Source organism: Myxine glutinosa, chromosome 3, assembly GCF_964187855.1.
Source record: "Myxine glutinosa chromosome 3, kmMyxGlut1.1, whole genome shotgun sequence".
Classification (NCBI taxonomy): domain Eukaryota; kingdom Metazoa; phylum Chordata; class Myxini; order Myxiniformes; family Myxinidae; genus Myxine; species Myxine glutinosa.
The window spans coordinates 123203073-123228437 of record NC_136263.1 but is presented as its reverse complement, the minus strand read 5'-3'; the positions used below and the strand labels follow the sequence as shown (position 1 = coordinate 123228437).

Genomic DNA, 25365 nt, shown 5'->3' with positions numbered 1-25365 from the left:
GTTGAGAGAGAGGAAGACAAATTATGAATTGCGAAAGATGATGGGAATAGAGCCTGTGATTGATGCTGTGAAGAGGACCAGGTTGAGATGGTTTGGTCATGTGGTGAGGAAGGATGAAAGTGACTGGTTGAGAAGAGTGATGGAAATGAATGTATAAGAAAGTAGAGGATGGGGAAGACCGAGAAAGACTTGGTTAAAGATGGTCGAAGAAGAAATGCGAGCAAAGGGGTTAACAAGGAGAGATGCAGAAAATAGGGCAAAATGGAGAAGATTGTCATGGGGACCGCAAGGCTAACCCCCGCTCCAGCAGTGAAAATGGCCTTAAAATGCATGTTGTTGTTTGTTGTATCCATACACTCAGACAGAGAATTGCCTTATTTTAGTTAAATATAAATCACTGCAAAAGTTTCTAGTGTCTGCAGATTGTGAAACAATCGGCCATTACTTTTAATTGCGGAGTACAGCTTCAACACAAACTTTGGAATTCAAACTAATTTGTACTTAGAATGTTTTTACACTTGGGCAGAAATTTTACTTGTGAAAACAAAATAAAAGGGGTCAGAGGGATGCAACTATCTAATTAAAGAAAAGGTTACAAGGTGTAGTTATCAACCACTGAAGATGTAATTGACCTACTTTTTGAGCATTTCCTCAGTGTAACGTGTCCATTAAGTCACTGTATGCATAAACTAAAGGGACTTTTCGTATAATGTCGGTTTTGGGACATTACATTCTTCAGGAAACCAAATCTGTATTTTTGTGATACTATGACAATGCAATGTCTCAAGGTGCAACAACACCATGGTGTGTATTCATGTGGTGAGTGCTACAGCTCAGAATAAAAGGTGTTAAAACAAGTTATGCTGCTCTATCATTTCACATTTGGATGCAACAAAACGTTAAGAAGTACTCCAAGTGCGAAGGAAAAGGAATTCTTTGATGATACCAAATAAACTTCCCACAGTACGCGGAATAATTGTCAGTAGCATGGCTCAATAACCTTGATGGGGACATGAGGAATGCAAGGACTCTTGATGCCTTGAGTAGGAAAGGAGAGTTCACAATGGTTTCATCTATCTATAATTCCAGTAATCTCTGTCTGTACGTTTGTCTGTGACCGCTGTTTCTCGACAACCACGGGTCCGATATACTTTTAACTTGCCAGGTATATTGCTGGGGACCCGAGGATGTGCCTTTTCAAGGTTTCATATTAATCGGACAATTACTTACCGAGCTATGTCCAAAAAACGATTCAACCAATCAGAGAGCAGCGAACGATCGCGTGTGCCGAACGTGGCGGACACACTCTGCCTCGGATGGCACATTTGACAGCGTATTCATTTATTTCACGTTGGAAAACTATGTTGCCGTTAAACTATGTTTTAATAAAGTTTTAAAACTAATAAAAACGAATTTGCGATTCATTCGCTTTCCTGCGCGTTTGTGCACGCGATGGCGATTGCTTTACCAAACTCCGGAAGCCGTTCGCTTTGGACCAAACCATTTCATGTAAATAGAGGGGGGGGATTGTCACTGTACTCGCAAGCCGTTCGCCGTTCGCTTTGGCTTTGCGAATGGACCAAACCATTTCATGTAAATAGAGGGGGGGGGATATAATTTTAGATATAGATATAGTACGGGCAATGCCCTAGTTCATTCAATGCCAGTTTATATCAACACTAGAGATGAGTAAGATACTGTAACCTGCAACTGGTCAAATGTGGAAATGACCATCAGTTGTTGTGCACTGGGAATGTGCGGTGAATTAACCCCATACCGTATGCCTGCCTAATTCCATTTCAGCCAATCAGAGTAGAGTTTGAATATGCTCTCAAGTATTAAGCATATCCTTGCTTCAATCTAGCAATATACTCATGGTGTTTTTAGAACCCAAGCTGTATATTGTTGCGTTGCCAAAACCTTATTTTAACGTGATTCCTGAAGAGAGCCACTTCAAGTCAAATCAAAAAGAAAGCTCCTCAATATTTGTTGATGCAATACTAATTTTATCTTATCAACATTAGGATTCAATCCAAAGACGCCATGTTGTGTTTCACAAAATGTATGCTCTATTCATTCTATTATTTGCCTGAGCTCATCTCCCATCTGCTTGGAAGTCAGCAAACATCGCCTTCATCTTGTAGACCTGTGGAAAAGAAATATCGAATTATAGTTGAGATGAAGCTGCGAGGAAGTCTAAATGGACTTCAGGGGCCATTCAAAAATTACATAATGCATGGGGGGAGTTGGGAGGAGGTGTAGGGGTGGTATATGTCCAAGAGTTACATAGTGCTACAGGAGGGAGGGGAGGGTGTTATATTCCAGTGTCATTACGTCATACTAGAATACACAATTTGGTGTCTGTCTGATTATATTTGACTGTGATTATACATTCAAATCGTTACTTATCCAATCTCAACCAAAAGTGACATGAGTAGTACTGGGTGACACGATGGAGGTTGTAGCGATTTAGCTTCCCCTCCCATTACCCTAAAGGGGTTTTCCCTGCCAATGGACTTGCGTGTTGAGGTGTATATCCGTGTTAAGACAGCTTTATTGTGACGTTTTCCAAAGGCCGCTTCTGATAACAAAAATATAACAAAAGCAACAACACCAAATATAATATCACAATATTAATGTTATTATAAAACAATACTATTACTGTGCTAATAATATCACAAAGTCATGGATTCCATCATTGCTTCGGATATCAAATCCTTCCTCTTCTCCAATGGCTTGATCTCTGATCATTAATTTGGATTCAGACGAGGTCATTCTACTCTGGACATGTTGCTTCTGCTGTCTCAACAATGGATGGAGGTCCTCAATGCCAAACAGGAAATCAGAGCTGTCTCCCTTGACATATCATGTGCCTTCGATATGGTCTGGCACCCAGCTCTGCTCACCAAACTCTCCTCCTATGGTATCCATGGAAATCTCCACTCATGGCTTGCGGACTTCCTCTCTGGTCATAGGCAACGTGTGGCCCTGAATGGATTTCTCTCATCTTCCCTTCCTGTTCTGGCTGGAGTTCCCCAAAGTAGTGTTCTGGGCCCTGTGCTATTTCTGGTCTTCATCAATGATCTCTCCGTCTCTGGAAAATCCTCTCTATCTCTTTGCTGATGACCACTCTCTGCCGCTCCATTCCTCATCCCTCAGATCGGCAGTCTGCAGCCTCCTCACTCTCTGCAGACCTGGACAAAATCACAGACTGGTCAAACAAGTGGAACATGTCTTTCAATCCTGACAAATCTCACACTCTTACAATGTCTCTCTGAAAAGACCGACTGGAAAACCCTCCCATAAAGTTTCTCAACAATCCTCTCCAAGAAGTTCTGTCGCTCAAGCTTTTGGGTCTCACTATCTGCCAGGATCTTTCTTGGGAAAACCACATTTCCAAGCTGGCCTCCAAAGCCAGTCGCCGACTGGGCATCCTCCGTCGTGCGAAGTCCTTCCTTGGCACACCTGAGCTCCTCACCACATACAAGGCTTTCATCTGCAGCTCAATGGATACTGTTCCCCCCCCCCTCTGGGCCAGTGCTCCTACCTCACACCTAGCTCGGCTTCACGCTGTTGAAATCAAAGCTTTCAGAATCAATGGAATCTCCTGCGATGAAGCTAACTCCAAGGGCCTTTCACTCACTCACCGCAGGCAGGTTGGTGGTCTTTCTGTCTTTTACAGACTCCTCTCCGGCCTTGCTCCCCCAGCTCTCTCTGTGCTTTGTCCCCCTAATATTCCTACAGGTCGCACAATATCTGCCAGCAACCCTCTTATGGTTAAACTGCCAAAATCTAGGCTCACTGCTCACCTTCACTCTTTCATTCCCCTTTTCTCCTGCCTCTGGAATAAACTCCCCTACTCCCTTCAATCCCACTCCTCCCTCCTGGTCTTTAAAACAGCTGTTCACCACCATCTCTTATCTCCCCCCATCCTAAGCCTTGATCTTTTCTACCACCGCTAATTCACCCTAGATACACTTTTTTGAAATTCCAACTTCTTTCCTGGAAGTCTCTTTCCTCTCCGGCCTTGTTCCCCCAGCTCTCTCTGGGCTCTGTCCCCCAAATATTCCTACAGGTCGCACAAGATCTGCCTGCAACCCTCTTATGGTTAAACTGCTAAAATCAAGACTCTGTGCTCACCTTCACTCCTTCATTCCTCTTTTCTCCCGCCTCTGGAACCTATCCTGCCTCCCCCCAGGCCCTCACCCTCCCACACATCTCCCGATGTCCCTGCTCTCAAATGTTGTGTTTGTGTGCTTCCTCCCCTTCGCTCCCCATCTTGTCTACCGCTCCCCTTATTTTGTGTTTTATGTGTCGGTTTGACTTTTTGTGCGATTCATGTTAGCTCTTTCACGAGCCTCGATCTTGTATACAAAAAAAAAGGAAAAAAAAAATGGGATTTAGATCCGATGGGATTTAGATCCGGGCTTTGACATGGCCATTCCAGAACCCTCCAATTCTTTCTTTTCAGCCATTTCTTGATGGATTTACTGGTATGTTTAGGGTCATTGTCATGTTGCAAGGTCCACCTTTGGTTGAGCTTCAACCTTCCGACAGATGGCCTCACATTATCCTCAAGCACCCTCTGGTACAATGAAGAATTCATAGTGGATTCTATGATGGTGAGCTACCCAGGCCCTGATGCAGCAAAGCTGCCCCAAACCATAATATTTCCACCACCATGCTTTACAGTTGGTATCAGGTTCTTGTGGTCAAATACTGTCTTTGGTTTTCGCCAAACATGTCTTCTGGTACTATGGCCAAATAGCTCTACCATTGACTCATCTGTCCAGAGCACATTGTTCCAGAAGTGCTGGTGTTTGCTGAGGTGTTCATTGGCAAACTTTAGTCTTGCCCTGATGTTCTTTCTGGACAGCAACGGTTTCCTCCTGGCACACCTCCCATGTAGATCAAATTTGTGCAGCCTCTTTCTCATGGTAGACTCGTGCACTTTGACATCAACAGTGGCAAGAGCTACCTGTAGGTCCCGTGATGATATTCTGGGGATCTTAGAGACTGCTTTCAGCATCTTGCGGTCTGCTCTCGGACTGAACTTGCTGGGGCGGCCTGGCCTGACCAAGTTGGCAGTTGTTTGGAATCTTCTCCACTTGTAGATGATCTTCCGCACAGTCGATTGATTGATTTCAAATTGTTTGGAGATCTTTTTAAATCCCTTCCCAGACTCGTAGGCATCTATAACCTTCTTTTTGAAGGCCTCAGAGAGCTCTTTTGATCTAGGCATGGTGACGCCGCACACTTCAACAACAAAGAGCAAACCAAAATAAATGTCTGAGGTTTAAATAAGACAGGTTCCTCCAAGATCATCTCTAACGATGTTCTAATCATTTGCACCTGAGTTGGTGCACCGGATTCTAATTTTAGGTATTTAAAGTAGTGATAAATGTTGGGTGTACTTACTTTTTCCATATGCGAAATTTGCATTTATGTTTATTTAAATTATACAATGGACTACAAAATGTAAATGTTTCATATTTGTTATATTATATCACCTTTATCTATCAATATTGTTGAAATGAAGATCAAATAGCTGTATGTTGAAATATGTTGAAAAAGTCAAAACTTTACATGGGGTGTACTTACTTTTTCACGTGACTGTATGTGTGTGTGTGTGTGTGTGTGTTTATGCGTGTTTATGTGTGTTTATGTGTGTTTATGTGTGTTTATGTGTGTTTATGTGTGTTTATGTGTGTTTGTGTGTGTGTGTGTGTGTGTGTGTGTGTGTGTGTGTGTGTGTGTGTGTGTGTGTGTGTGTGTGTGTGTGTGTGTGTGTGTGAGAGAGAATAAGAGTGAGACAGAATTGTGAGGAACAGAAATGAAAAAACGAGATGTGTGTGATGATTGACATTTCTTTTGGTGAGGTTTCTCCCACTGATTTGTCATTGTCTTTTGGTGGAAATTTCACTGTACTGTTTCATATATATTTACATGATTTTTATGTGTTTGTTAAACTACATTTAAAAGTATGAAAGTGATGAAATTAAACAAAATGGAAGGTAAAGCAGGGCAGTCCCCAGCTGAACCAGCCTCCCTGGGGACTAACCATCCTCAGAGGATTTGTGTTCCTCGACAAGGTAATGCTGTAGTTAACTCAGATATCCAGGCTGTAGGAAGTGGCCATTCTGGGTTAGCCAATGGGGAACACTTATCCGAATGCAAAGTGCGTAAATGTGGGATTTGCAATTGCAAAACATATCTTATATTTACCACAAAATATAATTAATTGTACAGTAACGGCTAGATCGAACAAGTTAAAAGAAACGAAAGAATTAATTACATGTAAAACCTCAAATATAGTTTACCTATTGACCTGCAGCAAATGTGCGATGCAATATGTTGGTGAAACAATGCAGAGATGTAATGTAGGAATGAATGCACATAGGAGCGGCATGAAAAACCCAGATAAAACTACTGGTTGTCCACTACTTACCCATCATTTTACTTCTGGATATTGTGAACATGCGAGCTTCAGTGTTCAGGTTACAGAAAAGATAAGCGGAAATGACTGAAAAAAGAATGGGATGGAAGATAAAACAATCACACAATTGCGTCAGCATAGAGAACTTTTCTGTATTGAAGAATTAAGAACTGCTTACCCTTATGGATTAAATGAAAGAATTAATAACACATATACACAGCAAAATGGACAAAACATCATCGCGTCTGTTTTTAACACCTTACCATGAGACTCTCAGAGACACAGAGTACATAACTATGGACGTAAATGTCCAATTATAGACACACCACAACAAATCGTAAATGAATGGTTAGATCTTAACAAATCCAATATCTGCACATTACTTAACAGCAGCAGAATTAAGATAAATACCTTTAAAAAACAACTGAAAGAAGTTTGGCAAATCGTGAACAGATTAATGGAAGAGGACGATCAAGGGGAACTCCCAATCCAACACATGGAAGCAATTCTGGACATGATTGATCATAAAATGTACAAAGAGAAACCTAAATAAGTTAATCGTAGAAAACACAATGACATCATCAAAATTATGTTTGATAACAAAGGGGTGGAAATGATCAATATAGAGAAAATACTTCAACAGAAGGAAGTGTGGAGTAAACTTCCAGAAACAATACAACAGAGAGCGCATCAATGGCATCATCATTAACATATCTTATTCCCCAAGGGGAGTGCTTGACATTGCACCATATTTCAATTTTTTTCCATGGAGTGGTTTCGGAGATAGAGGTGCAACTTTTTTCGATTTTTCCAAGATGGCGCCTGTACCACGTGCCCAATGACGTTATAATGATAATTATGACAATTCTACAGGAGGAGCCACTCATATTCTGAAAATTTCTGCTCATCGGACGAACAGTTGCAGAGGAATTTTTTTTTTTCATACTTATCAGATAAAGCGTTGTACTTGTCGAATCATGGCGTCATAATGGAGGCACCTATGACATGATCATTAACATACCTTATTCCCCATGGGGTGTGCTTGACAATGAGCCATGTTTCGATTTTTTCCAATAAGCGGTTTGGGAGATATAGAGGTGTAACGTTTTTACAAGATGGCGTCCATACCTCATGACATATGACATCATAATTATCACCGAAAAAATCTAAAGGCAGAGGCACTCCTACTTTCATGTCACTCGGACCAACGGTTGCCAAGAAAATGATTTTTTAAAATGCAGACATGGCACATGTACGCACCCGATTGCTTAACCCCCTCCTGTATGTATGTGCTAAGGATTTATAAAAATATATATATTGTCGCGTGACTACCCCTTGGTTAATAACGGGCAAATCACGGATAGCCAAAGCCAGCTTTACCTCCAAAGGCGTTCAGTTCAAATTGCGGATTTCTTGCGGAATATATCGCGGAGAAAGAAAGAGGAAAAGGGTAGGCTGAAGTTGCCCAACATTGCCCGGGTTCTTTTTGAATGAATTTACTACTATAATTCAGCGAGCCGAACCAAGCTAGTATGTATGTATGTATGTATGTATGTATGTATGTATGTATGTATGTATATAGATAGATAGATAGATAGATAGATAGATAGATAGATATAGATATAGATAGATATTATATATATATATGTATATATATATATATATATATATATATATATATATATATATATATATATATATATATATATATAGATAGATAGATAGATATATATATATATATATATATATATATATATACATATAGATAGATAGATAGATAGATAGATATACAGTCACGTGAAAAAGTAAGTACACCCCATGTAAAGTTTTGACTTTTTCAACATATTTCAACATACAGCTATTTGATCTTCATTTCAACAATATTAATAATAATAATAATTCATTTATTTTGTATAGCGCTTTTCATGAAGCCCAAAGGCGCTTTGACAGAGTGCAAAACATAATGCATAACAAAACATGAAAACAACAATTGCAAAAAGACAAGAATCAAGAGGGAAATATTTAAAGCAAAAGGAGGGAGAAGGAGAAGTGATAGTCAGGGGTTAAATGCTGTGGGTTGAATGCGAATGCAGTGCTGAACAGGTGGGTCTTGAGTGATGTTTTGAATGTGGTGAGTGAGGAGGAGTCTCTGATGGTGTGAGGTAGTGAGTTCCAGAGGGTGGGAGCAGCGATGGAGAAGGCCCTGTCCCCCCAGGATCTGAATTTGGTCCGGATGGGGGGGGTCAGGAGGTTGGTACCAGCAGAGCGGAGGTTGCGGGTGGGAGTGTGTCTGGAGAGGAGGTCAGCCAGGTAGGATGGGGCCAGGTTATGGAGGGCTTTGTAGGTCAAGAGGAGGATTTTGTACTGGATTCTCTGGGAGATGGGGAGCCAGTGAAGCTTGTAAAGGACGGGGGTGATGTGGTCACGGGTCCGGGAATGGGTGAGTAGACGGGCAGCGGAGTTCTGAATGTATTGGAGTTTATTGGTGATTGTTGAGGGTGAACCATAGAGGAGGCTATTGCAGTAGTCCAGACGGGAGGTGATGAAGGCGTGGATGAGGGTTTCTGCAGCCGTGGAGGAGAGGGATGAGCGGAGACGGGCGATGTTTTTCAGGTGAAAGAAGGCTGTCTTTGTGATCTGTTTAGTGTATTTGTCGAAGGAGAGGGTTTGGTCAAAGATGATGCCAAGATTCCGGATGAGAGGGGAGGTGGATACTGGGATACCGTCGATGTTGAGGGCAAAGTTATGGGTGGATTTTGTGAGCGTTTTTGGGCCAATGATGATTATTTCAGATTTATCACAGTTAAGTTTGAGGAAGTTGATTTGAAGCCAGGATTTTATTACAGAGATGCAGTTTGTCAGGATAGAGTGGGTGTCGGTGGAGACGGACTTGGTGGAGATGAAAAGCTGGATGTCATCGGCGAAGCAGTGGAATTGGAGACCATGACGGCGGATTAAGTGACCGAGGGGGGACAGGTAAAGGATGAAGAGGAGGGGGCCAAGAACTGAACCTTGGGGGAGGGGAGCAGTGGGGGATTTGCAGTTATTGATGGAGATGAACTGGCGTCTGTCAGAGAGGTATGATTTAATCCAAGAGAGGGCAGTGCCGGTAACGTTAAAGGTGGATTCAAGTCGGGTGAGGAGGATGGTGTGATTGATGGTGTCAAAGGCAGCGCTGAGGTCGAGGAGGACGAGAATGTTGAGGTTGCCAGCGTCAGAGGAGAGGAGAAGGTCGTTGGTGATTTTGAGGAGAGCAGTTTCAGTACTGTGGTTGGAGCGGAATCCAGATTGGAATGTTTCATACAGGTTATTGGCAGAGAGGTGATGTTTGAGTTGAGTGGCTGCAGCGCGTTCCAAAACTTTCGACAGAAAGGGTAGGTTGGAGATGGGTCTGAAGTTGTTTAGGGTGTCAGGGTTTCGACCAGGTTTTTTTAGAATGGGGGTAACAGCAGCAATTTTGAGGGATGGTGGGACGATGCCTGTAGACAGGGAGGAGTTTATTGTTGCAATGATAAGTGGAGAGAGAGCAGGGAGGGAGGCCTTGACAAAGCTGGAGGGGATGGGGTCAAGAGTGCAGGTGGCAGTTTTCATTCCTATGAGGAGTTCAGAGAGGTCAGTAGGGGAGACCGGGGAAAATTGAGACAGGGGAAGGCAGGATAAGGGGGGGGCAGGTGGTTGGAGGGGGAGCGGGTGCGGCGGTGGTCAAGCTGTTGTAGATGTTGTCAATTTTGCGTTGGAAGAAAGAAAGGAAGGAGATGCAGTTGTCTACTGTGAATGACTGGGTGGTGGTGTCCAGGGGGCGGAGGAGTTTGTTTATTGTCGAGAAGAGTGCTTTTGGGTTTCCGGAGCCAGAATGGATAATTTGAGAGTAGTAGGCGGAGCGGGCGTGGGAGAGGGCATCTTTGTAGTGTTGTAGGTGGTCCTTGTAGGCTTGGGAGTGAACTGTGAGACCTGTTTTATTGCGGAGTCTTTCAAGTTGGCGAGCATTGGTTTTCATCAGGCGGAGTTCAGGGGTAAACCAGGGAGCAGAATGGGTGAAAGAAACTGTTTTGGTTTTTACAGGCGCAAGCTGGTCAAGGCAGGAGGAGAGAGTGTGGTTGTAGTAGTCAGTGAGGTCGGAAGGGGTGTGGAGGTCAATGAAGGGAGAAGTGGACATTTTTTCAGAGAGGGTGGATGAGAATGAGGTAGGTGAAAGAGCGTTTAGCTTACGGAAGTTGATAGTGCGATAATGTCTTGGTGTTGCGGTGGGGATGTTGATGGTCATAGTGATGGCTAAGTGGTCAGAGAGGGTGAGGTCGGAGCCAGAGAGATGGTGCAAAATTAATCAAGTGGAGCAAACAAGGTCCAAAATGTGACCACGGATATGCGTAGGAAAGTTGACATGTTGAGTGAGGTTAAAGCAGGTGAGTAAATCAGTGAAGTCAGTGGTCATTGTGGAGTCAGTGGAGTCCATGTGGATATTGAAATCACCAAGGAGGAGGATTGAGGGGGAGAGGGAACATAGCTGGGTCAGAAAGTAGGAGAAGTCAGACAGGAATAATGGGTGTGGTTTGGGAGGGCGGTAGACGACAGCCATGACTGACTGCGTGCGACCAGAGAGTTTAAAAGCCAGGTGTTCAAAGGCTGAGGATGAGGCGATGGGGATGAGGCTGGTCCTGATGTCTTGACGGTGGATAACGGCAATTCCACCACCTCGGCCCTCCGAGCGTGGCTTATTGACGTAGGAATATCCATTGGGTGTGGTGAGGTTGAGCGTGTAGTAGTCCAGTGGTTGTTGCCAGGTTTCGGTGAGACAGAGAAAGTCCAGTTTGTAATCCAGGATGTAGTCGTTGAGGATGAGGCATTTGTTGTTGAGGGACCGGGTGTTGAACAGGGTGAGCTTGATGTTGTTTTGAACAGCGGGGATGAATTCAGGTGATTTAGCCAGGGTTCGCAGGCAGGAGGTGCGATTTTGTGCGTTGCCGTGACTAGGTGCGCTGGGACGATGAGTGGGAGTGCGCTGAGCCGACCAGAGGACGGGGATGGAGTGACCTGATTGTACATATACAAACTTACGACCGGAGCCACGGTGAATGTACCTGGGTCGTCGGAGGAGTCCATTTGATTTGATGGCAGAGATGCATGATGGGGTGGAGCGGGTATTGAGCAGAAGGAGCCTTGCGGCGGAGTACCGCAGAGCCATGCCAGGCAGGAGCGGAGAGGCGAGCACGAGGCCAAGGTTGAGGAGGTGAAACAATGGTCCCAACGCACGGGAGCAGGCCCAAGGAAACGAAGGAGCCAGGTAGGTGAAGCCAGGAGCAGAGTCGGGACCAAGCAGAGGGCAGACAGGAGCAAAGAGACGATCACGAGGCCAAGGTTGCTCACGGCAAAGCGGGAAATGCAGCGGCAATCAACCGCCGCCGCTACAAATCAAGATCACGGCGGGAAAACCGCCGCCACACCGCTGCGAAGGACACAACCCACGAGAGCATGCCCGAGTAAACAGCGAGCAGGCGAAGGAGCCGGGTAGGCGAAGCAGGGAGCAGAGCCGGGACTATGCGGAGGGCAGACTCAATGGCCAAAAAATCCGCACGACCACCAAAAAAGCAAGCCACAGACAGTGGCCCAGTCGAAGAAGCGGCGAGCATGTGACGCCTGCGTCCTCTTCAGACCGGACCGGAAGCGGCGCCGGATAGATAAAGCATGGATAGATAAAGAATATTGATAGATAAAGGTGATATAATATAACAAATATCATGAAACATTTACATTTTGTGGTCCATTGTGTAATTTAAATAAACATAAATGCAAATTTTGCATGTGGATAAAGTAAGTACACCCTTGGCTCTAATAGGTGGTATTGCCCCCTTTAGCAGAAACAACCTCAAGTAGGCATTTCTTATAACTGTCTACCAGTCTCTGACATCGACTGGGAGAAATTTTTGCCCACTCCTCCATGCAGAATTCTTTCAGCTGTGCGATGTTTGAGGGGTTTCTTGCATGCACAGCTCGTTTCAAATCCCCCCACAACATCTCGATGGGATTTATATCCGGGCTTTGACATGGCCATTCCAGAACCCTCCAATTCTTTCTTTTCAGCCATTTCTTGATGGATTTACTGGTATGTTTAGGGTCATTGTCAAGTTGCAAGGTCCACCTTCAGTTGAGCTTCAACTTTCCGACAGATGGCCTCACATGATCCTCAAGCACCCTCTGGCACAATGAAGAATTCATAGTGGATTCTATGATGGTGAGCTGCCCAGGCCCTGATGCAGCAAAGCTGCCCCAAACCATAATATTTCCACCACTATGCTTTTACAGTTGGTATCAGGTTCTTGGAGTCAAATGCTGTGTTTGGTTTTCGCCAAACATGTCTTCTGGTACTGTGGCCAAATAGCTCAACCTTTGACTCATCTGTCCAGAGCACATTGTTCCAGAAGTGCTGGTCTTTGCCTAGGTGTTCATTGGCAAACTTTAGTCTTGCCCTGATGTTCTATCTGGACAGCAAAGGTTTCCTCCTGGCACAGAGAGTTCTGAAGGCCACAGAGAGCTCTTTTGATCTAGGCATGGTGACGCCGCACACTTCAACAAGGAGCAAACCAAACTAAATGTCTGAGGTTTAAATAAGAAAGGTTCCTCCAAGATCCTCTCTAGCAATGTTCTAATCATTTGCACCTGAGCTGGTGCACCTGATTCTAATTTTAGGTATTTGAAGTAGTGATAAATGTAGGGGTGTACTTACTTTTTCCACATGCGAAATTTACATTCATGTTTATTTAAATTATACAATTGACCACAAAATGTTAAAGTTTTATGATATTTGTTATATTTTATCACCTTAATCTATCAATATTCTTGAAATGAAGATCAAATAGCTGTATGTTGAAATATGTTGAAAAAGTCAAAACTTTACATGGGTGTACTTACTTTTTCACGTGACTGTATATACACTAGCCGAAAGCACCCGACATTGCCCGGGTTCTTTTTGAATGAATTTACTACTATAATTCAGCTTTTACTCACGGCCATAGAAGATTGACTACGATAATTCAGCTCAGCTTTTAATTGCGAAATGGGCCCAGCCCGGCCGAAGCAGCCACGAATGGCCTCGCCACCTAGCCTATAACCTTCCCGGGGACCGTCCCAACATTTTTAGATCTTTTGGAATAAATTTGCTACTATAATTCAGCTTTTACTCGCGGCCATAGATTGACTACTATAATTCAGCTCAGCTTTTAATTGCGAAATGGGCCCAGCCCGGCCGAGGCGGCCTCGACCGGCCTCGCCACATAGCCTATAACCTTCCCGGGGCCCGTCCTGACATTTTAAGGTATTTTTGAATGAATTTGCTACTATAATTAAGCTTTTACTCGCGGCCGTAGAAGATGGACTACTGTAATTCAGCTCAGCTTTTAATTCTGAAATGGGCCCAGCCCGGCCGAAGCGGCCTCGACTGGCCTCGCCACCTAGCCTATAACCTTCTCGGGGCCCGTCCCGACATTTTTTGTTTCAGACGTTTCCCCCTATCTTTCACCGTTCAGGAGATTAGCGCGTGCAGACAAACAAACAAAAACTTTCTTTTATATATATAAATAATAATAATAAATAATATAGAAGAAGATATATATAGCTTGCAGATAGATATATATATATATATATATATATATATATATATATATATTCCAGAGAGGGATGACGCTTCCTGCCACCCCCGTAGGGAACGGGTGAACTATTAACAATAAATCAGTGAATGACAACTTTGTTTCATGCACCCTATATTTAAAGATACAATAATTTAATGATACACATTCAATACATTAATGAAAAAAGCAAATAGCTTTGTTTAAACGTAGTCTTCACCTGATCATTGTCGAGTTTGAGGAGGAAGTAGTGGTGTACCCCTGCCAAGAGATACATGAGGTGGAATTTCGAAACTCAAGAGATCTCACTGTAAACTGAGAGAGGGAGAGAGAGAGAGACAGACAATATATGTGGAGTTACCATGACCATATGTCCGGTTTCCCTGAACATGTCCTCCTTCAGTGTTCATGGGTTCTTGGTCACCTCACTGACCAAGGTCCTTCTTGCCCGGTTGCTCAGTTTGGTCGGATAGCCAGCTCTAGGAAGAGTCTGGGTAGTTCCTTATTCTTTGCATATACTAATGATGGAGCTCGCTGTGCTCTTGGGAACTTTCAACACTCTATAAATTTGTTTATACCTTTCCCCAGATCTATGCCTCCTCACAATTCTATCTTGGTGTTCCACACACTGTTCCTTGGACCTCATGGTAGGGTTTCTGCTCTGACATGCACTGTCAACTGTGGGACCTTATGTAGTAAGGTGTTTCTTTCTAAATTATGATCAATCAATTGAATTGACCACAGGTGGAAGCTGTAGAGACATCTCAAGGATGACCAAAGAAAATTGGATGCACCTGCGCTCAATTTGGAGTGTCATAGCAAAGGGGTTGAATAATTATTGACTAAAGGCAGTTAAGATTTTCATTTTCAATTATTTTGTAAAAATCTATGTTAAAAAGTTCCACTTTGCCATTATGGAGTATTATGTGTAGATTAGTGACAAAAAACTCAATTAAATGCACTTTAAATTCATGCTGTAACAACAAAATGTGAAAAAAAAAATAATCAAGGGGTGTGAATACTTTCTGAAGGCACTGCATTTTAACACACACACACACACACACACACACACACACACACACACACACACACACACACACACACACACACACACACACACACACACACACACGCTCCTCTGAGGGCTATATCCACCACACTCACTGTACAATCCACCAAGGTGCGTTTCCAAGTAGCCTGGCAAAATTCCAAATTCCTGCCCTAATTCCTTGCACCCTTGCATCATTGCACAGCTGTCTCATTAGTAATGAAATAACAGGCATCTACGTGCTGCACAAGATCAGATAACATTGAATCGGTGCACATTCTCAAAATAAAGAAAATACATTCCCGCATGATGTTGGCATTTTCCCCCTCTTAGCCTTTAAATAGTCCTCGTCTCAACTCGATTGATCTTCTGGCACATTGACAATGGATTTCCAGGTAGGAAGATGGCTGAAAACACAAAACGACAATTTAAACTTTAGCCATCCTTGATCTGGTAAGGATTGAGGAAATTGCAGTCAAATGCATCCATAATTTAATCTTTTCAATGCTCAAGAGATGCAAAGTTTTTATTAAAGTTGAAGGGGTCTTACCATGTAGGTCCAACTATACACAAAGAATTAAGTTAAGCACCCCTACACAACGAATTAAGGTAAGCACCCCCTAATATATATTCTTTGTGTATATGTATACATTGGCATATATTCTAAGGTATGTGAGATCAAATAATGATTGGTATGACATTAGCAATTATCCATTGAAGAAATTGAGTGATCAAAGTGAAAAAAAGTGATTGGTTGAGTCAGTGATCCGATCACGTGGGTCCTACACACGTTATTGACGCAAAGATCGCTAGAGGTCTTCTCAGAACAATGACTGTACGTTAGAAAACATAAACGTCATCCACACTGTCCGTGATGGACCTATAGCTCCATACTTAAATTGAGGTGAAAATATGCCTAAAATTCCCAAAAAATTTCACCTTAAATTATTCAAAATAAAATATTGAAAACGGCATGATTGTTATGTTTTTATGTGACCATAATATCACTTCTCCAGAAAATATAGCAATATCATGGGTATATTACACTGTTTTGACGACAACAAACTTGTAATGTGCGAGGTTGTAAAAAAACGGGGGGGGTGCTTAACTTAATTCTTTGTGTATATATGTCAGTTGGAGGGTGTCACAAACCTACTAATGCCACAAATTATTCTTCCATGTGAAACTCAATCCTGTTTCTACAAGGTTATGTCAGTTGGAGGGTGTTTATGTCCCTTCACTGTGGATTTATGCTTTGATGATTGTGGTGCTTTTGTGCAATATTGACTTCTAAATACCTGAGGAATAAAGAGATTATTTATTTCATGAGATCTTTCTTTTTTTATGAGTGCATTTCATCATGAACAAAATCAATCATTCTTACCAAAACACAATACAACATTGTTACCCTGTGCTCGCGAAGCGAAAATCAGGGTTAGGCATTCGGTTAAGTACGTATGTGTGGACTTGTGGCGTGCATGTCTGCATTTTAAAAAATCTTCTCGGCAACCGTTGGCCCGATTGACATGAAATTTTACCATAGGAGCGCCTCCGCCTGTAGAATTATTTTTTCCATACTTATGACGTCATATGTCACGGGGTACAGACGCCTTCTTGGAAAACGTTACACCTCTACATCTCCCAAACCGCTCAATGGAAAAAAGTTGAAACAAGGGTCATTGTAAAGAACTCCTAAGGGGAATAAGAAATGTTGACGATGTCATAAGTACCTTAATTATGACGTCATAATTCGACGAGTACAAAGCTTGATTCAATCAGTATGAATATTTTTTTCTCTGCAATTCTTGGTCTGGTTGACACCAATTTTTCACCATAGGAGCACGTCCTCATGTATAATATTTTAATGATAATTATGACGTCATAGGTCACGTGGTACAGGCGCCATCTTGGAAAAAATTAGCACCTCGATATCTCTGAAACCACTTCATTGATAAATTTGAAACATGCCTTATTATCAAGTACTCCCCATGGGGAATAAGATATGTTAATGATGTAATCGGTGCCTTCATTATGACATCATAATTCGACAAGTATAACACTTCATCTGATCAGTATGAATTTTTTTTTCTCTGCAACTGTTGGTCTGATGGACATGAAATTTTCACCATAGGAGCGCCTCCTCCTGTACGATATTTTAATGATAATTATGACATCATAGGTCACGTTGTACTGGCCCAATCTTGGAAAAACTGAAAAACGTTGCACCTCTATATCTCCAAAAGCGCTCAATGGAAAAAATTTAAACATGGCTCATTGTAAAAAAAAAAACTCTGCATGAGGAATAGATGTTGTTAACGATGACGTCATTGGTGCCGTAATTATGACGTCGCAATTCGACAGAGACAATGCTGAGTCTGATCAGTTTTAAATTTATTGAGCATGATCTATGCAACACTTATATTAGAGAATATAAATTTATGATGCCATCGCTCACGTGGTCTGGGAGCCATATTGGATCAAAAAAACGTCCAAAAACAGAAGAGTTGGCTTCTGAGAAATAAATTGTCCAATTGTATTTGTACAGTGATCTGTGTATTAAATGTTTGTCATTTAGAATTGCTCACTACATTAAGCAGCTCACAAAACAATCAAGGTGATTTTAATATGGTGTGTGTTTGGAAATTTGGAAGAATGAGAATTAATTCCACATTAATGAAGGGTTACATTCATAAGGGTTAAAGGTTTTACTATTTTACAAAAGTAATACTTTCCTCCAGTGCCAGATTAAGCCTTGCCAGGGCCTAGGGCAAAGAATATTTTCAGGCCCGTCTCAACATGAGTGCCACCCCCGGAGCACAGGTTGTCTGAGGTTGAGTAAAGAATCTCTTATCTCTCGCTCTGGCTTATTTCGATTTAGAGTTCAAGGATTTATATTAATAAAATAAGTTGTTTTTTTTCCTCATTTATTGATTACTCGCACACATATAAACACGGAACGTATGACCCTCCTTATGCTGTTCACTCACTCGGAACAACTCACGGCCATTCTTACACCGTTCACTCACTGGGATGACCTCCCCGCTCACACATCACTCAATTGCACCACTCCACAGTCTTCCTTGCTCGCTCCCTCATACCATGCTATTTTAGTAGATGACCAAGTTTGGACCATGTCCAGACAGATATTTTTATTTGTAAAAAGAGAAACTGCATAAAAAGATTTTATTCATTCAATTATTTTGGGTCGGTCAAGATGTGGGGCCGGGAGCGAATGCCGCTTTTGCCCCCATTATAATCTGCCATTGCCTTCGTCTTATCACTTGTGTCATGGTTACCATAGTCTTTCAAGTTTTTCAACCCTTCATAATTATCATCATTATAAATGAAAAAAGAAAACATTTCACTTTACAACACCAAGCAAAATTTTAAATGCATACAATACTTACGTGGTATTTTCGACTTTTTATAGTCAAATGTCGAGATTCATTCAAAAGCTGAATGACAGAGGGCTAAGGGTCCTACACTGACAGTGGGGCAAGATAACAACATGTGGATGATCCACAGCATGACAAGTGGAGTGGCAGCAAAGACGAAGACAGGGCATCAATTCAGAAACTAGGATTGACATTAAGTGGCAATAGAGTGCAGTCTTGCAGGACTGGAGGGAAGAGCACAAGACAAGAAAGTTTCGAACATTATTCCACAGACAAGAGAAAAGGAGAATGAGAATGAGGGAGGCTATAATTAAGCTTTGACACAGGGAAAGTAATGAACTGTTGGTTCTGGTAGATAGTGTGACGTGAACAGGCAGAGATTGGGTCCAGGGGCAAGAGGGCATGAGGATAAAGATTGGCAGACAGAAGGGTAAAAATTTGCAAGGCCCCTAACATGCATGTATTGTTAACAAAGGAGACCTTTGATCCAAAATTCTGGCCCAATTGCAATTTCTCCACAAAAGTCGAACATATTGATGATCAACTTGCTTTGTTAGTACGCTTCCTGCTCTTAAAGCCCCAACATAGCTCAATTAAAACATTAATTTCCAATATTTAACGATTATTATGCTCGATACATAAGATTGTAATCTATCTTAACATAATTATAAACACACTTTTAACATGATATACATTACTGGAACATTTATTACCACGGATATTTAGCCAAAATAGTGCAATGAATGTCTCACCTTGTGTTATATACCTTGGGATATGTAACAACCATAAAAGTAAATGCACCGTAGCTTGGCATCTGATTAAATGTCCCTTCAATGAAAACATTGCATTTGAAACCATTATACTGTATGTTTCACTCCCTGTGGACCCTAAACCAGATTCTCACAACCATTTTAGTTACTGTGTTCTTCTTCTATTCCAATTTTAACCTGAAACTCATATTTTTAAACAGACATACAAATTTTATGAATTTATATTTATTATGTTTATTTTAATATATATTTAATTTATATATATTTATTATATTTTAATATTTATATAAATATATAAAATTTTAATATATATATATAATTTTATATATATATAAATATATATATTTAAAAAACATACATAACGACATAACCATATACGTTTCCTCTATTATAACAAGATTATTGAAATTATCAGATAGGCTCAATACGGCATCATTCGATAACATTCCCCACAAAAAATGTCCAGGGTATTCACCCCTCCCGCAGCTACCCACAATACTCGCATTCCTACATAAACGGACTATGTCCTGGATCTCGATCATTGTTCTCGTCCCGTTGCTTTGACCTGCGTTTTTGACTCTCGCTCTGCTCATCGTTCAATCAAGGCTCCCAAGCACAAGACCAGTGCTGGAGATACGTCGACTACCAAGAGGCAGAAGAAAGTGATGTGCCTGAGCCAGAAAGTGGAGCTGCACAACCGGCTTTCGAGAGGAGAGAGAGAGCAGCCTCTGTGAGCAGGCATCATGGCGTCAACGAATCCACTGTTCGCTACATACGGAAGAACGAGAAGGTGATTCGTGAGAGTATTTCAGCGAGCGCTGTATCGAGTAGGAAGGTGGGACATGTCCACGATGTCCACATAGAAAGGATGGAGAAGGCTCTCAGCATAAGGATCGAGGACAACATGCAGAAAAATATGCCTCTGAGTGGACCTCTCATTCACGAAAAGGCCAAACGAAATTATGACAATCTGTCTGGCACTAATATGATAATCAAGTGGTAAAGCATGTGGTGAGGTGGAAAGAACTGGGAAGTGGCCATGTGCTGTGTGCAGGAAGGGTGTCGGAGTGAACGCCATTCAATGTACAATGTGCGCTGAGTGGGTTTATCAAAAATGTAGTGGTCTGAGAGGGTCATTAACCAGTGTGGCAGCTACATTCAAGTGTAAGGTGTGCACAGAGGGAGCTGCAGATGGAGGAAATGTTGAGTTGGATCTTGGAGACAGCGTAAAGCTGGAAGGTGTGAAAACGTTTTGCTACCTAGGAGACATTGGCTGCATTGGCATTGGTTGCATTGGTTGCTTGAGTGAGATGTGCATGGAAGAAGTTTCGGGAACTGAGTGGCGTGCTGACGAGGAGGGGAGTGTCGTTGAATCTGAAGGGAAAGGTGTATGCTGTATGTGTGAGAAGTGTTGTGATTTATGGGAGCGAGACATGGGTAATGAACGTAGAGCAGCAACAAAGGCTGGAAAGGGTGGAAATGCAAATGGTTCGGTGGATGTGTGGAGTATCGTTGAGAGAAAGGAAAACAAATGATGAATTGCGAAAAATGATGGGAATAGAGCCTGTGATGGATGCTGTTAAGAGAAACAGGTTGAGATGTTTTGGTCTTGTGTTGAGGAAGGATGAAAGTGACTGGTTGAGAAGAGTGATGGAAATGAATGCAGAAGGAAGTAGAGGATGGGGAAGACCGAGAAAGACTTGGCTAAATGTGGTGGAAGAAGAAATGCGGGCAAGGGGGTCAACAAGGGGAGATGCAGAAAATAGGGTAAATGGAGAAGATTGTCATGGGGCCTGCAAGGCCAACCCCCACTCTAGCAGGGAAAATGGCCTTAAAATGTCAGTTGTTGTGTTGTTATTGTTGTCTGGCGCTGGTGTGGTTGGTGCCAGCATGAGTAATGCGCTGAGCGATGATGGTACATTGGTACAAGCAGCATAACTTCATTCACTGCAAGCAGGGGATGGTTCCATCATTTCAAGGAGCGGTACTGCAGAAAAATGTGAAGCTCTCAGGGGAGCGTGCCTCCACAGACCACGAGGCAGCAAGAGCGTTCCTTGCTCAACTTGCGAGACTGATCGAAAAGAAGGGATACCCCCCCAGAGTAGGTGTTCAATGCTGACGAGACTAGCCTCTTCTGGAAAAGATGCCCATGAGAACTTTCATCTCAAAGTGCGAGGAGACAACATCGGGATTCAAGGCTGCCAAGGACTCGGTATCTCTTCTCCTCTGTGCAAATGCAAAAGGGGACTTCATGTTGAAGCCCATGATGTTGTACCGTTCCCTGAACCCACGTGCTCTCAAGGGCAAGAACAAGCAAACTCTGCCTGTGTTTTGGAGGGCCAACAGGAAATACTGGGTGACAGCAGCAATCTTCCTGGACTGGTTCCATAATTGTTTCGTCGCTCAGGTGGAGAGGTACATGGCGGGAAAAAAAACCTTGGGTTCAAGGTTCTCCTGCTTCTGGACAACGCTCCTGGCCACCTCGCGAACCTGGAGGTGGCTCACTCAAACGTTGAGGTGATCTTACTGCCGCCCAACAACACCTACCTCATCCAGCAACTCGACCATGGTGCAATTTCAACATTGAAAACATTTTACACCCGTCGCACCTTTCGTCGCATTTTGGATGCGATGGAGTCCGACCCAGGGCTCACCGTTGGGCAGTGTTGGAAGGATTTTAACATTGCCCACTTAATCAGTGCCATCAAGGAGTCCCTGGATGAGGTGAGAGCCTCCACCATTAACGCATGCTGGCAGAACCTGTGGCCACAGGCAGTCAGAAACTTTACTGGCTTTCCCGATAACACAGAGGAGAGGCCTGTGATTGTCGGGTTGGCACGGCAGTTTGGAGGGGAAGGCTTTGATGACATGCAGCCTGAGGAGTTGGAGGATCTCATTGCCTCACATGGCGACAACCTCACCGAAAAGGAGTTGGAGGCCATTTATAATGGTTTCCGAGGAGGAGGAGGCAGGCAGTGTGAGGAAGAGGTGCCGAGGTCTCACCTCACAGTCCAGCTCCTGGGCGAGTTGCTGCATGACATGCGGGTGCTTTGACAAGTTGGAAGATGCTGACCCAGTCATGGAGAGGTACCTCAAGTTCAAGAGTTATTTAATTTTTATTTATTTAATCAATTATTTATTTCATTTTTTATTATTAAACACCTATTTAATTAAATTTCTAAAAGATACATCTCCGTATGAAGCACTTGTGGTTTAGTTATGTTATTAGCCGATTGATTAAGAATATATTTTATGATAATCTTTTCTTGATTTTAATTATGCAATTAATTATTGAACACCTCTCCCTCCCAATACAGTCTCTATGAGCTGCACTGCGGTTTTGCCGGGCGCCGGAGACACCCCTGCAATGCCTCACTGAAGGATATTTAATTATTTGGCATCGGGGAGGTGTACTTTGAATGTATCTTTACTTGTTATATTTATTTTATATATTTGTATATTTATTTTAATATATTTTTTAAACAGCCATTCTGTTGCCCATAAGATACTGATATGACTGTACAATTTTGCTTATCAAACTAGATATCACTGGAGAGATACCCGTGCTACGCACGGGTGGTTAGGCCAGAAGCAAACAGGCAATGCAGATACAGCGAATGCTAAAGCATGAAACCAATAAATTCCACATTCCTGTAGCACCTTCAGTCGCACGTCAGACATGGACAGCAAGTTCGTGAAGGACTTCAATGAAAAACGTACCCGTTCGCAAACAAACGGGTACGTTCACGTATAGAATCATCGATCGTGGGATCGTGGCGAATCTGCATACGGCGATGGCAAAATATCAGAAATTGAAGGGTTTTTTTTTTTTTAAACGATTCATACAAACATCCGTTGAATCATATCACATGCAAATCATCAAAATCTAAACAGTATCTTTAGAATTTCAATAAAAGCCACATCACTGTTCATATCGGTAAATATTATTCCATTGTAGCGGTTACCGCTGGATGCACACAATCGCCTTGCACCGGCCAGAACATGGCCAGACGCGCCTCTCCCGGGCACGCCCGAACCTCCCGGGCACGCCCGGTCTCGTCTTTCCCGGGCATGCCCGCTCTCGCCTTTCCAGGGCTCGCCCAGAGCGTCCGGGCATGCCCGCTATCGCCTTTTCAGGGCTCGCCCAGAGCGTCCGGGCATGCCCGCTATCGCCTTTCCAGGGCTCGCCCAGAGCATCCGGGCATGCCCGCTCTCGCCTTTCCAATGCTCGTCCAGAGCGCCCGGGCACGCCCAGCCTCGACTTGCCAGGCCGCAGCCAAACACGCCCGGGCAGGTCCAGACTCGCCTTTCCAAGGCTCGCCCTTGACACCCGGGCATGCCCGGTATAGCTTTTGCCGGGCAAACTTCCCGACATAAATGTGTATATATATTGCTGCCCGATAAACGGGCTTGTCAGAATACCTGAGCTGTTTTGTTTCAATAAAGCAACTCGGACGAATTCCGTCTTTGGTCGCGTCAATTCTTTCGACTCGCGTTGGAGCGCAGTTCCTTCACCATCATGTTTCAAATCGTGATCGATACACTATGATCGTCATGATCGTGATCGTGAATCGTGATCGATAATCGTGTTCACAATCGTTATGTCGTATGTACTCCCGATACGTGTACCAAATTCCCGATACGTGTAACTGTACCAAATCAACAGTTAAAAGGATTTTGAGCCGACAGCTGTTATGGCCTTGGCAAGATCGATAGAGACAGCGATCTGTTAGCGATCGATGGACATGTTGCTTTCCCGGGTGCAGCCGTTTGTGCGTCGTCACAATGAGAACAATGAACGTCATGCGAACACGAATGTTATGCAGGAGTCCAAACCTGAGAATGCTGGAGACTGAAGCTGAAATTGGGAAAACTAAATAGCCTATTTTACTCCTGGAGATCCCAGGATTATCCACCCAAAATATATTTGCGATCGGTTCAGCAGTTTTTACGGTACCTTCGAACAGACAGACAGACAGACGGACATTTGGTGAATTATAGTAAGACTAGTGGGGTCACCCGTGGGAATCCCATGGGCATGGACGTGTGTGACATTTCGACATATTGAGTTAGATGCTGCACATTCATTTTTACAAAATGGTTACTGGCAATTCATCAGATCCAGAAATGGTGTAATGAACACAATTTATTTATTTCACATAATATGTGACCCCTCACTCCTCTCCACCTGACACTCTCCTCTCTCCACCTGACACTCTCCTCTCTCCACCTCGCACTCTCCTCTCTCTCCACCCTCACAAATCTCCAATCCCACTCCTCCTCACACTCCTCCCCAACCCCACTCCTCCTCACACTCCTCTCCAATACCTCCTCACACTCCTCTCCAATACCTCCTCACACTCCTCTCCAATACCTCCTCACACTCCTCTCCAATACCTCCTCACACGCCTCTCCAATACCTCCTCACACGCCTCTCCAATACCTCCTCACACGCCTCTCCAATACCTCCTCACACGCCTCTCCAATACCTCCTCACACGCCTCTCCAATACCTCCTCACACTCCTCTCCAATACCTCCTCACACTCCTCTCCAATCCCTCACACTCCTCTCCTCTCCAATCACTCACACTCCTCTCCTCTCCAATCACTCACACTCCTCTCCTCTCCAATCCCTCACACTCCTCTCCAATCCCTCACACTCCTCTCCAATCCCTCACACTCCTCTCCTCTCCAATCCCTCACACTCCTCTCCTCTCCAATCCCTCACACTCCTCTCCTCTCCCTCACACTCCTCTCCTCTCCAATCCCTCACACTCCTCTCCAATCCCTCACACTCCTCTCCTCTCCAATCCCTCACACTCTTCTCCAATCTCGCCTCACTTGCCTCTCCAATCGCTCCTCACACTCCTCTCCAATCGGTCCCCACTCTCCAAGCCCCCCGCTCCTCTCCAACCCTCACACTCCTCTCCAATACCTCCTCACATTCCTCTCCATTCCCTCCTCACACTCCTCTCCAATCCCTCACACTCCTCTCCTCTCCAAATCCCTCACACTCCTCTCCTCTCCAATCGCGCCTCACTCCTCTCCAATCGCGCCTCACTTGCCTCTCCAATCGCTCCTCACTCTCCTCTCCAAT

General features: G+C 43.4%; 1 long non-coding RNA gene across 1 annotated transcript in view; it reads right to left on the bottom strand.

Annotated features, from left to right (window-relative positions):
• Positions 1-1647: 1647 nt before the first annotated feature.
• Positions 1648-25365, bottom strand: part of LOC137423237 (uncharacterized) — a 75139-nt gene continuing 51421 nt past the window's right edge. The window contains exons 3-5 of the long non-coding RNA XR_013622746.1: positions 14276-14370; positions 6449-6523; positions 1648-2146 (exon numbers count right to left, since the gene is read on the bottom strand). This is a non-coding gene — a long non-coding RNA (uncharacterized LOC137423237). The remainder of the gene's footprint in view (positions 2147-6448; positions 6524-14275; positions 14371-25365) is intronic.